Source organism: Arachis ipaensis, chromosome B10 (genome assembly GCF_059453495.1).
Source record: "Arachis ipaensis isolate K30076 ecotype BB chromosome B10, ASM5945349v1, whole genome shotgun sequence".
NCBI classification, from domain to species: domain Eukaryota; kingdom Viridiplantae; phylum Streptophyta; class Magnoliopsida; order Fabales; family Fabaceae; genus Arachis; species Arachis ipaensis.
The window spans coordinates 90442239-90457638 of record NC_142435.1 but is presented as its reverse complement, the minus strand read 5'-3'; the positions used below and the strand labels follow the sequence as shown (position 1 = coordinate 90457638).

The 15400-nt window shown below is 38.8% G+C and overlaps 1 non-coding gene across 1 annotated transcript; it reads right to left on the bottom strand.

Annotated features, from left to right (window-relative positions):
- Positions 1–2215: 2215 nt before the first annotated feature.
- Positions 2216–2323, bottom strand: LOC148580822 (small nucleolar RNA R71). The gene has a single exon (XR_015895490.1). It is a non-coding gene; the product is annotated as a small nucleolar RNA R71 (small nucleolar RNA).
- Between the last annotated feature and the right edge of the window lie 13077 nt (positions 2324–15400).

Here is a 15400-nt window from a genome sequence, read left to right as displayed (position 1 = left end):
GAGATGAGAATGAACTTGATCCAGAGGATTGCAATATCTCTTGATCCCAATGTTCATTTTATTTTTAGTTCTTACATTTAATTTTCTTGCCATTTTATTTTTTTGCACTTTATTGCTTTCTTTACTTTTCTGTAAATTTACAATTCCTGCTGCTCATCATCCAAATCTAAATCGTCTAACTAGGATAATCAATTAACGATTGATTGCTTAATCCATTAATCTCTGTGGGATTCGACCTCACTCTATTGTGAGTTTTACTGGATGACAATTCGGTACACTTGCCGAAGGGAGATTTGTTGAGAGACAAGTTTTCCGTGCATCATTCTTCTTTGAGTCTTGAGTCAAGTTGAAAGTTTGGTGTCAATTGCATATTCATCTTGCATTTTTCGAAAAATCGTGCATTCATAGTGTTCTTCATGATCTTCAAGTTGTTCTTGGTAAGTCTTCTTGTTTGATCTTGATGTTTTCTTGTTTTGTGTCTTTTGTTGTCTTTCATATGCATTCTTGCATCCATAGAGTCTATACATGAAAAAATTTCTAAGTTTGGTGTCTTGCATGTTTTCTTTGCATTAAAAATTTTTCGAAAATATGTTCTTGATGTTCATCATGATCTTCAAAGTGTTCTTGGTGTTCATCTTGACATTCATAGCATTCTTGCATGCATTCATTGTTTTGATCCAAAATTTTCATGCATTGAGTCTTTTTCATGTTTTTCCATCTCATCATTAAAAATTCAAAAATAAAAAAAAATATCTTTTCCTTTTTCACTCATAAATTTTGAAAATTTGAGTTGACTTTTTCAAAACTTTTTAAAATCTAGTTGTTTTTATGAGTCAAATCAAATTTTCAATTTAAAAATCTTATCTTTTTCAAAATCTTTTTCAAAAATCAAATCTTTTTCATTTTTCTTATTTATTTTCGAAAATTATAAAAATATTTTTCAAAAATAATTTTTTATTTTATCTCATATTTTCGAAAATAACATCAACAATTAATGTTTTGATTCAAAAATTTCAAGTTTGTTACTTACTTGTTGAGAAAGATTCAAACTTTAAGTTCTAGAATCATATTTTGTGATTTCTTGTGAATCAAGTCATTAATTGTGATTTTTAAAAATCAAATCTTTTTCAAAACTAATTTCAATCATATTTTTTCAAAAATATCTTTTTATCTTATCTTTTTTCAAAATTTGATTTTAAAATATCTTTTCTAACTTCTTATCTTCTTATCTTTTCAAAAATTGATTTTCAAATTTGTTTCAACTAACTAACTAACTTTTTGTTTGTTTCTTATCTTTTTCAAAACTACCAAACTAACTCTCTCTCTCTAATTTTCGAAAATATCTTCCCTCTTTTTCAAAATTTCTTTTTAATTAACTAATTATTTTAACTTTTGATTTTAAAATTTCAAAAAATTACTAACCTTTTTCAAAAACTATTTTCGAAAACCACTAACTCTTTTTCAAAAATTATTTTCGAAAATTCACTTCCCCCTCTCATCTTCTTCTATTTGTTTATTTATTTACTAACATCTCTTCCTCACTCACCAAAAATCCGAACCCCCTCTCTCTCTCTGAGTTCAGATTTTCTCTTCTTCTTTTCTTCAATTCACACAGGGACCTCTATACTGTGGTAAAAAAGATCCCTATTATTATTATTATTTTTCTATCCCTCTTTTTCATATGAGCAGGAGCAAAGACAAGAATATTCTTGTTAAAGCAGATCCAGAACCTGAAAGGACTCTGAAAAGGAAACTAAGAGAAGATAAAATACAACAATCCAGAGATAACCTTACAGAAATTTTCGAACAGGAAGAGGAGATGGCAGCCGAAAATAATAATAATGCAAGGAGAATGCTTGGTGACTTTACTGCACCTAATTCCAATTTACATGGAAGAAGCGTCTCCATTCCTGCCATTGGAGCAAACAATTTTGAGCTGAAACCTCAATTAGTTTCTCTGATGCAGCAGAACTGCAAGTTTCATGGACTTCCATCTGAAGATCCTTTTCAGTTCTTAACTGAATTCTTGCAGATATGTGATATTGTTAAGACTAATGGAGTAGATCCTGAAGTCTACAGGCTCATGCTTTTCCCTTTTGCTGTAAGAGACAGAGCTAGAGTATGGTTGGACTCTCAAGCTAAGGATAGCCTGAACTCTTGGGATAAGCTAGTCAAGGCTTTCTTAGCCAAGTTCTTTCCTCCTCAAAAGCTGAGTAAGCTTAGAGTGGATGTTCAGACCTTCAGACAGAAAGAAGGCGAATCCCTCTATGAAGCTTGGGAGAGATACAAAGGACTGACCAAAAAGTGTCCTTCTGACATGCTTTCAGAATGGACCATCCTGGATATATTCTATGATGGTTTGTCTGAATTAGCTAAAATATCATTGAACACTTCTGCAGGTGGATCCATTCACCTAAAAAAAAACGCCTGCAGAAGCTCAAGAACTCATTGACATGGTTGCTAATAACCAGTTCATGTACTCTTCTGAGAGGAATCCTGTGAGTAATGGGACGCCTATGAAGAAGGGAGTTCTTGAAATTGATACTCTGAATGCTATATTGGCTCAGAATAAAATATTGACTCAGCAAGTCAATATGATTTCTCAGAGTCTAAATGGAATACAAGTTGCATCCAACAGTACTCAAGAGGCAGCTTCTGAAGAAGAATCCTATGATCCTGAAAACCTTATGGAAACACCTATAACCCATCATGGAGAAATCACCCAAATCACTCATGGAAGGATCAACAAAAGCCTCAACAAGGCTTTAATAATGGTGGAAGAAATAGGTTTAACAATAGTAAACCTTTTCCATCATACACTCAGCAACAGACAGAGAATTCTGAGCAGAATCCATCTAGCTTAGCAAATTTAGTCTCTGATCTATCTAAGGCCACTGTGAGTTTCATGAATGAAACAAGATCCTCCATTAGAAATTTGGAAGCATAAGTGGGCCATCTGAGTAAAAGGATCACTGAAATCCCTCTTAGTACTCTCCCAAGCAATACAGAAGAAAATCCAAAAGGAGAGTGCAAGGCCATTGACATAACCACCATGGCCGAACCTGTAAGGGAGGTTGAGGACGTGAATCCCAGTGAGGAAGACCTCCTGGGACGTCCAGTGATTAATAAGGAGTTTCCCTCTGAGGAACCAAAGGAATCTGAGACTCATCTAGAGACCATAGAGATTCCATTGAACCTCCTTATGCCATTCATGAGCTCTGATGAATATTCCTCTTCTGAAGAGAATGAGGATGTTACTGAAGAGCAAACTGCCAAGTTTCTTGGTGCAATCATGAAGCTGAATGCCAAATTATTTGGTATTGAGACTTGGGAAGATGAACCTCCCTTGTTCACCAATGAACTAAGTGATCCGGATCAACTGAGATTGCCTCAGAAGAAACAGGATCTTGGAAAGTTCGTAATACCTTGTACCATAGGCAACATGATCTTTGAAAAGGCTCTGTGTGACCTTGGTTCAGGGATAAACCTCATGCCCCTCTCCGTAATAGAGAAACTGGGAATCTATGGGTACAAGCTGCTAAAATCTCATTAGAGATGGCAGACAATTCAAGAAAAACAGGCTTATGGACAAGTATAGGACATGTTGGTAAAGGTTGAAGGCCTTTACATCCCTGCTGATTTCATAGTCCTTGATACTAGGAAGGATGAGGATGAATCCATCATCCTTGAAAGACCTTTCCTAGCCACAGCAAGAGCTGTGATTGATGTTGACAGAGGTGAACTAGTCCTTCAATTGAATGAGGACTCCCTTGAGTTTACAACTCAAGGTTACCCTTTTGTAAACATGGAGAGGAAGCATAAAAAGCTTCTCTCGAAACAGAGTCAACCAGAGCCCCTACAGTTAAACTCTAAGTTTGGTGTTGGGAGGCCACAACCAAACTCAAAGTTTGGTGTTGAACTTCCATATCCAAACTCTAAGTTTGGTGTTGGGAAGTCTCAACAATGCTCTGAACATCTGTGAGGCTCCGTGAGAGCCCATTGTCAAGCTATTGACATTAAAGAAGCGCTTGTTGGGAGGCAACCCAATTTTTATTTAATTATATTTTTATTAGTAATATGTCTTTGTAGGTACATGATCATGTGGAGTTACAAAATAAATAAAAAAATTGAAAACGGAATCAAAAACAGCAGAAGAAAAATCACACCCTGGAGGAAGACCTTACTGGCGTTTAAACGCCAGTAAGAAGCATCTGGCTGGCGTTCAACGCCAGAACAGAGCATGGTTCTGGCGCTGAACGCCCAAAATGGGCAGCATCTGGGCGTTTGAATGCCAGAATTGCACCCTGGAGAAGAGCTGGCGCTGAACGCCCAGAACAAGCATGGTTCTGGCGTTCAACGCCAGAAATGGGCAACAAATGGGCGTTCAACGCCCAGAACAAGCACCAATCTACCGCTAAACGCCCAGAGTTGTGTGCAAGGGCATTTTGCATGCCTAATTTGGTGCAAGGTTGTAAATCCTTGAACACCTCAGGATCTGTGGACCCCACAGGATCACCTTAGGATCTATGGACCCCACAGGATCCCCACCTACCTCCACTCACTTCTTCTCACCCCTCTTTCACACAATCCCATAAACACTCTTCCCCAAAACTCTTTACCAATCACCTCAATCTCTCTTCCCTATCACCACTTCACCACTCACATCCATCCACTCTTCCCCATAAACCTACCTCATAAACACCACCTACCTTCAAAATTCAAAATCAATTTCCCACCCAAACCCACCCTATATGGCCGAAACCTTACCCCCCTCCCTTCCCTATATATAGCCCTTCATTCCTCCTCATTTTCACACAACACAACCCTCTCTTCCCCTTCTTGGCCGAAACACATCTCTCTCCCTCTCCACCATTTCTTCTTCTTCTTCATCTCTTCTTTCTTCTCTTGCTCGAGGGCGAGTAATATTTTAAGTTTGGTGTGGTAAAAGCATAAGCTTTTTGTTTTTCCATTACCATTGATGGCACCTAAGACCGGAGAATCCTCTAGAAAAGGGAAAGGAAAGACAAAAGCTTCCACCTCTGAGTCATGGGAGATGGAAAGATTCATCTCCAAAGCTCATCAAGACCACTTCTATGATGTTGTGGTCAAGAAGAAGGTGATCCCTGAGGTCCCTTTCAAACTCAAAAGAAATGAGTATCCGGAGATCTGACATGAAATCCAAAGAAGAGGTTGGGAAGTTCTAACAAACCCCATCCAACAAGTCGGCATCCTAATGGTTCAAGAGTTCTATGCCAATGCATGGATCACTAGGAACCATGATCAATGTGAGAACCCGAATCCAAAGAATTATATTACAATGGTTTGAGGGAAATACTTAGATTTTAGTCCGGAGAATGTGAGGTTGGCGTTCAACTTGCTTATGATGCAAGGAGATGCACGCCCCTACACTAGAAGGGTCAACTTTAATCAAAGGTTGGACCAAGTCCTCATGGACATATGTGTGGAAGGAGCTCAATGGAAGATTGACTCCAAAGGCAAGCCGGTTCAATTAAGAAGACTGGACCTCAAGCCTGTGGCTAGAGGATGGTTGGAGTTCATCCAACGCTCCATCATCCCCACTAGCAACCGATCTGAAGTTACTGTGGATCGGGCCATCATGATCCATAGCATCATGATTGGAGAGAAAGTAGAAGTTCATGAAGTCATCTCCCTTGAACTCTACAAAATAGCCGAAAAGCCCTCTCATGGGGCAAGGCTAGCTTTTCCTCATCTTATTTGCCATCTATGTTACGCAACTGGAGCTTCCATAGAAGGAGACATTACCATTGAGGAAGAAAAGCCCATCACTAAGAAAAGGATGGAGCAAGCAAGAGAGCCCATTCATGGATCTCAAGAGACGCATGAAGCTCATCACCATGAGATCCCGGAAATGCCTCAAATGCATTTTCCTCCACAAAACTATTGGGAGACAATAAACACCTCCCTAGGAGAATTAAGTTCCAACATGGGACAATTAAAGGTGGAACATCAAGAGCACTCCTTCATCCTTCATGAAATTAGAGAAGATCAAAAAGCAATGAGGAAGGAGCAACAAAGACAAGGAAGAGATATAGAAGAGCTCAAGGACATCATTGGTTCCTTAAGAAGGAAACGCCACCATTACTAAGGTGGACTCATTCCTTGTTCTTACATTCTCTGTTTTTTGTTTTCTATGTTAAGTGCTTATCTATGTTTGTGTCTTATTACATGATCATTAGTAGTTAGTAACTATGTCTTAAAGTTATGAATGTCCTATGAATCCATCACCTCTCTTAAATGAAAACTGTTTTAATTCAAAAGAACAAGAAGTACGTGAGTTTCGAATTTATCCTTGAACTTAGTTTAATTATATTGATGTGGTGACAATGCTTCTTATTTTATGAATGAATGCTTGAACAGTGTATATGTCTTTTGAAGTTGTTGTTTAAGAATGCTAAATATGTTGGCTCTTGAAAGAATGATGATAAGGAGACATGTTATTTAAATATCTAAAAAATCATAAAAATGATTCTTGAAGCAAGAAAAAGCAGCAAAGAACAAAGCTTGCAGAAAAAAAAAAGAAAAAAAATATAGGCGAAAAAAAATAATAAAAAAAAGAGAAAAAGCAAGCAGAAAAAGCCAAAAGCTCTTAAAACCAAGAGGCAAGAGCAAAAAGCCAATAACCCTTAAAACCAAAAGGCAAGGGTAATAAAAAGGATCCCAAGGCTTTGAGCATCAGTGGATAGGAGGGCCTAAAGGAATAAAATCCTGGCCTAAGCGGCTAAACCAAGCTGTCCCTAACCATGTGCTTGTGGCGTGAAGGTGTCAAGTGAAAACTTGAGACTGAGCGGTTAAAGTCAAGGTCCAAAGCAAAAGAAGAGTGTGCTTAAGAACCCTGGACACCTCTAATTGGAGACTTTAGTAAAGCTGAGTCACAATCTAAAAAGGTTCACCCAATTATGTGTCTGTGGGCTGTGGCATTTATGTATCCGGTGGTAATACTGGAAAACAAAGTGCTTAGGGCCACGGCCAAGACTCATAAAATAGCTATGTTCAAGAATCATCATACTGAACTAGGAGAATCAATAACACTATCTGAACTCTGAGTTCCTATAGATGCCAATCATTTTGAACTTCAATGGATAAAGTGAGATGCCAAAACTATTCAAGAGGCAAAAAGCTACAAGTCCCGCTCATCTGATTGGAGCTATGTTTCATTGATAGTTTGAAATTTATAGTATATTCTCTTCTTTTTATCCTATTTGATTTTCAGTTGCTTGGGGACAAGCAACAATTTAAGTTTGGTGTTGTGATGAGCGGATAATTTATACGCTTTTTGGCACTGTTTTTAGTATGTTTTTAGTAGAATCTGGTTACTTTTAGGGATGTTTTCATTAGTTTTTATGTTAAATTCACATTTCTGGACTTTACTATGAGTTTGTGTGTTTTTCTGTGATTTCAGGTATTTTCTGGCTGAAATTGAGGGACTTGAGCAAAAATCAGATTCAGAGGTTGAAGAAGGACTGCTGATGCTGTTGGATTCTGACCTCTCTGCACTCAAAGTGGATTTTCTAGAGCTACAAAACTCAAAATGGCACGCTTCTAATTGCGTTGGAAAGTCGACATCCAGGGCTTTCCATCAATGTATAATAGTCCATACTTTGGCCGAGTTTAGATGACGTAAAAGGGCGTTGAACGCCAGTTCTACGCTGCTGTCTGGAGTTAAACGCCAGAAACAATTCACAAACCAGAGTTGAATGCCAGAAATACGTTACAACCTGGCGTTCAACTCCAGAAAGAGCCTCTGCACGTGTAACATTCAAGCTCAGCCCAAGCACACACCAAGTGGGCCCCGGAAGTGGATTTATGCATCAATTACTTACTTCTGTAAACCCTAGTAACTAGTTTAGTATAAATAGAACTTTTTACTATTGTATTTTCATCTTTGGTCTCAGTTTTAATCTATTATTCATCTTAGGAGACTATTGATCACGTTTTGGGGGCTGGCCTCTCGGCCATGCCTGAACCTTTCACTTATGTAATTTTCATACGGTAGAGTTTCTGCACTCCATAGATTAAGGTGTAGAGCTCAGCCGTTCCTCAAGAATTAATGCAAAGTACTACTGTTTTCTATTCAATTCAACTTATTCCGCTTCTAAGATATTCATTCGCACTTCAACATGAATGTGATGAACATGACAATCATCATCATTCCCTATGAACGCGTGCCTGACAACCACTTCCGTTCTACCTTAGATTGAATGAGTATCTCTTAGATCTCTTAATCAGAATCTTTGTGGTGTAAGCTAGATTGATGGCGGCATTCATGAGAATCCGGAAAGTCTAAACCTTGTCTGTGGTATTCCGAGTAGGATTCAGGGATTGAATGACTGTGACGAGCTTCAAACTCGCGAGTGCTGGGCGTAGTGACAGACGCAAAAGGAGGGTGAATCCTATTCCAGCATGATCGAGAATCTCAGATGATTAGCCGTGCTGTGACAGAGCATTCGGGACAAATGGTCAGCCACTTAGTTCTCTGTCCTTTTTCTGTCTCTTATTTCTATATCAAACTCTTGCAGAAGTAACACCCATCTTCTGAGTCTGGGTTTTGTATCCTGCTTTGTGAGTAGATATTTAAAAGCAGCATGATCTGTGTACACAATCACTTTTGATCCTACTAAGTATGATCTAAACTTATCAATGGCATAAACCACTGCAAGCAATTCTTTTTCTATGGTTGTGTAATTTTTCTGGGCATCATTCAAAACACGGCTAGCATAATAAATGACATGTAGAAGCTTGTCATGCCTCTACCCCAGTACTGCACGAATGGCATGATCACTGGCATCACACATTAATTCGAATGGTAATGTCCAGTCTGGTGCAGAGATAACTAGTGCTGTGACCAATTTAGCTTTCAGAGTTTCAAACGCTTGCAGACACTCTGTGTCAAACACAAATGGTGTGTCAGCAGCTAGCAGGTTGCTTAGGGGTTTTGCAATTTTTGAAAAATCCTTTATAAACCTCCTATAGAATCCTGCATGCCCCAGAAAGCTTCTGATTGCCTTAACATTGGTAGGTGGTGGTAATTTTTCAATTATCTCTATTTTAGCTTGATCCACCTCTATTCCCTTATTTGAAATTTTATGCCCAAGGACAATCCCTTCAGTCACCATAAAGTGACATTTTTCCCAGTTTAAAACCAGGTTGGTCTCTTGGCATCTTTTCAAAACCAGTGTCAGGTGATCAAGACAGAAGCTGAATGAGTCTCCATATACTGAGAAGTCATCCATGAAGACTTCCAGAAATTTTTCCACCATATCAGAGAAAATAGAGAGCATGCATCTCTGAAAGGTTGCAGGCGCATTACACAGCCCAAAAGGCATCCTTCTGTAAGCAAATACTCCAGATGGACATGTGAATGCTGTTTTCTCTTGATCCTGGGGATCTACTGCAATTTGGTTGTAGCCTGAATAGCCATCCAAAAAGCAGTAATAATTATGACCTACTAGTCTTTCTAGCATCTGGTCTATGAATGGTAAAGGAAAATGATCTTTTCTGGCGGCTGTATTGAGCCTTCTGTAATCAATACACATACGCCATCCTGTAACTGTTTTTGTAGGAACCAGTTCATTTTTTTCATTATGAACCACTATCATGCCTCCCTTTTTAGGGACAACTTGAACAGGACTCACCCAGGGGCTATCAGAAATAGGATAAATAATCCCAGCCTCCAGTAATTTAGTGACTTCCTTCTGCACCACTTCCTTCATGGCTGGATTTAGCCGCCTCTGTGGTTGAACCACTGGCTTAGCATCATCGTCCAATAGGATTTTGTGCATGCATCTAGCTGGGCTTATGCCCCTAAGGTCACTCATGGACCACCCAAGAGCTGTCTTGTGTGTCCTTAGCACTTGGATTAGTGCTTCCTCTTCCTGTGGATTTAAAGCAAAGCATATAATCACTGGAAAAGTATCACCTTCTCCCAGAAATACATATTTCAGGGATGGTGGCAATGGTTTGAGCTAGGGTTTAGGAGGTTTTTCCTCTCCCTGAGGAAATTTCAGAGGCTCTTTCAATTCCTCTGAATCCTCTAGGTCAGGCGGAACATCTTTAAAAATGTTTTCCAGCTCTGATTCTAGACTCTCAGCCATATTGATCTCCTCTACCAGAGAGTCAATGAGATCAACTTTCATGCAGTCTTTTGGTGTGTCTGGATGCTGCATGGCATTGACAGCATTCAACTTAAACTCATCCTCATTGACTCTCAGGGTTATTTCCCCCTGTTGGACGTCAATGAGAGTTCGTCCAGTTGCTAGGAAAGGTCTTCCTAGAATAAGAGTAGCACTCTTGTGCTCCTCCATTTCCAGCACAACAAAGTCAGTGGGAAAGGCGAATGGCCCAACCCTGACAATCATGTCCTCAATCACGCCTGATGGGTATTTAATAGAGCCATCAGCAAGTTGGAGACATATCCGGGTTGGTTTAACTTCTTCAGTTAAACCAAGCTTTCTGATGGTGGATGCAGGTATTAGGTTGATGCTTGCCCCAAGATCACATAGGGCTGTCTTGGTGCAATTACCCTCTAGTATGCATGGTATCAGAAAGCTTTCGGGATCTTTAAGCTTTTCAGGAAAGCTTTTCAGAATGACTGCACTACATTCTTCAGTGAAGAGAACTCTTTCAGTTTCTCTCCAATCCTTCTTATGACTTAAGATCTCTTTCATGAACTTGGCATAAGAAGGTATTTGCTCAAGTGCCTCTGCAAACGGAATTTTAATTTCAAGAGTCCTGAGATAATCTGCAAAGCGAGCAAATTGCTTATCCTGCTCCTCTTGGCGGAGTTTTTGAGGATAAGGTTTCTTGGTTTTATATTCCTCAACCATGGTTGCTGCAGGTTTATTTCCTACAGAAATGGTTGAGGAAGCCTTTTTAGAGGGGTTGTCATCAGCACTTGTGTGTGTCTGATCCCTCACTGGCAATTGAGTGCCAGGGTTGGAAGTTGGAGTGACGTTAGATGCCAACTCCTCAGCTGTTCCTGGCGTCTGAACGCCAGAGCTATGCTTCCTTTGGGCATTCAACGCCAGTTCCTTGCTTGTTTTTGGCGTTGAACGCCAGTCCTGAGCATGGTCTGGGCGTTCAGCGCCAGCCTTCCACCCAATCTCTGGCGTTTTAGCGCCAGAATTATTTCTCTCCAGGCTCTTACTGTCCTCAGATGGAATTCGGGTAGTTTGCTCATTTCTTGGCTTCCTGCTACCTTGAGGTGGGGTATTTAATGTCTTCCCACTTCTTAATTAAACTGCTTGGCATTCTTCTGTTATTTGTTTTGACAGCTGCTGTTTTGTTTGCTTCAATTGTTCTTCCATATTTATATTAGCCATTTTTGTCTCTTATAGTCTATCTTTGAATTCGGCTAACTGCTGTGTTAGAAAGTCCAATTGCTGATTGAATTCAGCAGCTTGTTCTACAGGATTGAGTTCAGCAGTTACTGTTTTAGCCTCTTCTTTCATGGAAGGGTCACTACTTAAGTACAGATGCTAATTTCTGGCAACTGTATCAATGAGCTCTTGAGCTTCTGCAATTGTCTTTCTCATGAGGATAGATCCACCAGCTGAATAATCTAGAGAAATCTGAGCCCTTTCTGTAAGCCCATAATAGAAGATGTCTAACTGAACCCACTCTGAAAACATTTCAGAGGGGCATTTTCGTAGCATCTCTCTGTATCTCTCCCAGGCATCATAAAGAGATTCATTATCTCCTTGTTTAAAGCCTTGGATGTCCAGCCTTAGCTGTGTCATCCGTTTTGGAGGAAAGTATTGATTCAGGAATTTTTCTGTCAGCTGTTTCCATGTCCTTATGCTAGCCTTAGGTTGGTTATTTAACCACCTCCTGGCTTGGTCTTTTACAGCAAATGGAAATAGTAATAATCTATAGACATCCTGATCTACTTCCTTATCATGTACTGTGTTAGCAATTTGTAAAAACTGTGCCAGAAACTCTGTAGGTTCTTCCTGTGGAAGACCGGAATACTGGCAGCTTTGCTGCACCATGATAATGAGCTAAGGATTCAACTCAAAGCTACTGACTCCAATGGAGGGTATGCAGATACTACTCCCATATGAAGCAGTAGAGGGGTTAGCATATGACCCCAGAGTACTTCTGGACTGCTCATTTCCACTTAGATCCATGATGGAGAAAGGGAGATGATGTAAAATAGAGAAAAAATATTTTTATTTATTTATTTAGTATTTATTTCGAAAATAAAATAAATTAAAATAAAATAAATAAAAATGGGTGAAGATTTTCAAAAAAATGGAGAGAGAGAAAAAATGGTTGGGAAGTTTTAAAAAAGATATGATTTGAAAAAGATTTTAAATTTTGAAATAAAAATCTGAATTTTAAAAGTAAATTTCGAAAATTTGCTTTAAAATAGAGAGAAAAGATATTTTTGAATTTAAAGAGGAGAGAGAGAAACACTAAGATAGCATAAGATTTAAAATTTTTAGATCTAATGCTCCTTGTTTTCGAAAATTTTGGAGGGAAAACACCAGGGAACACCAAACTTAAAAATTTTAAGATCAAGACATAAGGAAAACTCAAGAACACTTTGAAGACTCACAAGAACACAAGAACATGAAGAAAGAATACCAAACTTAAAATTTTTAGAAAACCAAAATAAGATTTTCGAAAACCAAAGAAAAATCAGCAAGAAAACACCAAACTTAAAGTTTGGCACAAGATTTAATGTAAAAATTATTTTTGAAAAAGAATTTTAAAAAGAAGGTACCCAATTACCAAGAACACAGACCAATGCTCTAGCCAATTGGGCAGTAAATGTAACACTTGTTTTGGAAAAGAATTTTTAATAACTAAGAATAAAATTTTTGAAAAAATTAAAAGAAAGGATTTTAAAAAGAAACTTTTTTTAACCAAAAACAATATTAGAAGACTCTAAACCAAAAAGAAAAATTTTTCCTAATCTAAGCAACAAAATAAACCGTCAGTTGTCCAAACTCGAACAATCCCCGGCAACGGCGCCAAAAACTTGGTGCATGAAATTGGAAATCACAATTCTTCCCAAATTCGCACAACTAACCAGCAAGTGCCACTGGGTCGTCCAAGTAATACCTTACGTGAGTAAGGGTCGATCCCACGGAAATTGTTGGCTTGAAGCAATCTATGGTTACCTTGTAACTCTTAGTCAGGAAAACAATAAAACAATTCACTTATCAAATTTGATTGCAAGGAATAAAAGAGCATGAAATAAATACTTATTATGCAGTAATGGAGAATATGTTGGAGTTTTGGAGATGCTTTGTCTTCTGAATTTCAGCTTTTCTCTTGTATTCCTCTTCCCTCATGCATGAAAAAGTGCAAAGTTCTTTCCATGGCAAGCTCTATGTAAGGTGTCACCGTTGTCAATGGCTACTTTCCATCTTCTCAGTGAAAATGGTCCAAATGCTCTGTCACAGCACGGCTAATCATCTGGAAGTTCTCGATCATGCTGGAATAAGATTGATTATCCTTTTGCGTCTGTCACTACGCCCAGCACTCATGAGTTTGAAGCCCGTCACAGTCATCCAATCCCAGAATCCTACTCGGAATACCACAGACAAGGTTTAGACTTTCCGGATTCTCATGAATGCCGCCATCGATCTAGCTTATACCACGAATATTCTGATTAAGAAATCTAAGAGATAATCATTCATTCTAATGTAGAACGGAGATGGTTGTCAGACACATGTTCATGGATTGAGGAAGGTGATGAGTGTCACGGATTATCACCCTCTCCATAGTTAAGCGCGAATGAGTATCTTAGAGAGGAACACGCATGTTTGAATGGAAAACATAAGTACTTGCATTAATTCATCGAGACGCTGCAGAGCTCCTCACCCCCAACAATGGGTTTAGAGACTCATGCTGCCAAAAGGTACAAATTTCTGATCTAAAATGTCATGAGATACAAAATAAATCTCTAAAAGTTGTTTAAATACTAAACTAGTAACCTAGGTTTACAGAAAATGAGTAAACTATGATAGATAGTGCAGAAATCCACTTATGGGGCCCACTTGGTGTGTGCTGGGGCTGAGACTAAAGCTTCTCACGTGCCTGGGCTGTTTTGGGCGTTCAATGCCAGGCTGTAACCTGTTTCTGGCGTTGAACTCCAACTTGTAACGTGTTTCTGGCGCTAGTTTACATCGTCTATCCTTAAGCAAAGTATGAACTATTATATATTGCTGGAAAGCCCTGGATGTCTACTTTCCAACGCAATTGGAAGTGCATCAATTGGACTCCTGTTGCTCCAGAAATTCCATTCCGAGTGCAGAGAGGTCAGGATCCAACAGCATCAGCAGTCCTTTTTCAGCCTGAATCAGATTTTTGCTCAGCTCCCTCAATTTCAGCCAGAAAATACTTGAAATTATAGAAAAACACACAAACTCATAGTAAAGTCCAGAAATATGAATTTTTCCTAGAAACTAATGAAAATAAACTAAAAACTAACTAAAACATACTAAAAACTATATGAAATTAACCCCAAAAAGCGTATAAAATATCCGCTCATCAATACCCGGATCCCAAATCTTGTTTCTACACCCATCTTCAAGTTGATCATCACAATTCCAATTGGGTGAGAAGTGATCCGAATTCTCAAGTAAACACCAAAGCATCTTCCTAGACCCATTTAGTTGAGAACTATACCAACCATTGCACTTAGACTTTAAGCTTCCAACAATAAGGAACCTTGATTGGCATTTCCACCCACTACTCAATTTCCTTTTGTTACTAACCCCACAAAGAGCTCTAAGTTGCCCATCATTTTCAATCAAACCATATTCAAGTGGGAAAGTAAAGATTAGAGATAAGAATTTTACCCACTTGAATGTTATGTTGGATGGTGACTTAGGAAGGGACGTCTCCAATTGTCTTGTAAGTTCCATTCCCTTGTGCTCTTCTTTGAATACCTCTACCTCTTGGCAAGTTTATTCCATGTTCACCTCTTGACAAGGCTCTTCATGTCCAATTACTTCCTCACCAACCTCTTCTCGCTCTTCTCCATTCTTCATATCACAACTTGGAGGTAATGTGGAATTTGTCTCAACATCTACCTCAATTTCAAGAGGAGAAGATTCCTCAAATATCAAAGGATCATGTGTTGGTGTGGGCTCATCTCCAAGAGGAAGATTTGTTATTTGCTCACCTTCTTCCAATTATTCATCATTCATTTTATGCTTAGGAGGTTGCGCATTATCCTCCTCAACACCAAATTCAAGCTCATTGGAGGAAGGTTCAACAACTTCCACAAAATCATCAACAATGTCACTTGGTGTGGAAGTGTTCTCAAGCTTAAAATCCACCACTTGTTCAATTTCCTCTAAATCTTCAACCACTTCTTCTTCATTAACAATCTCTTCACTCTCCA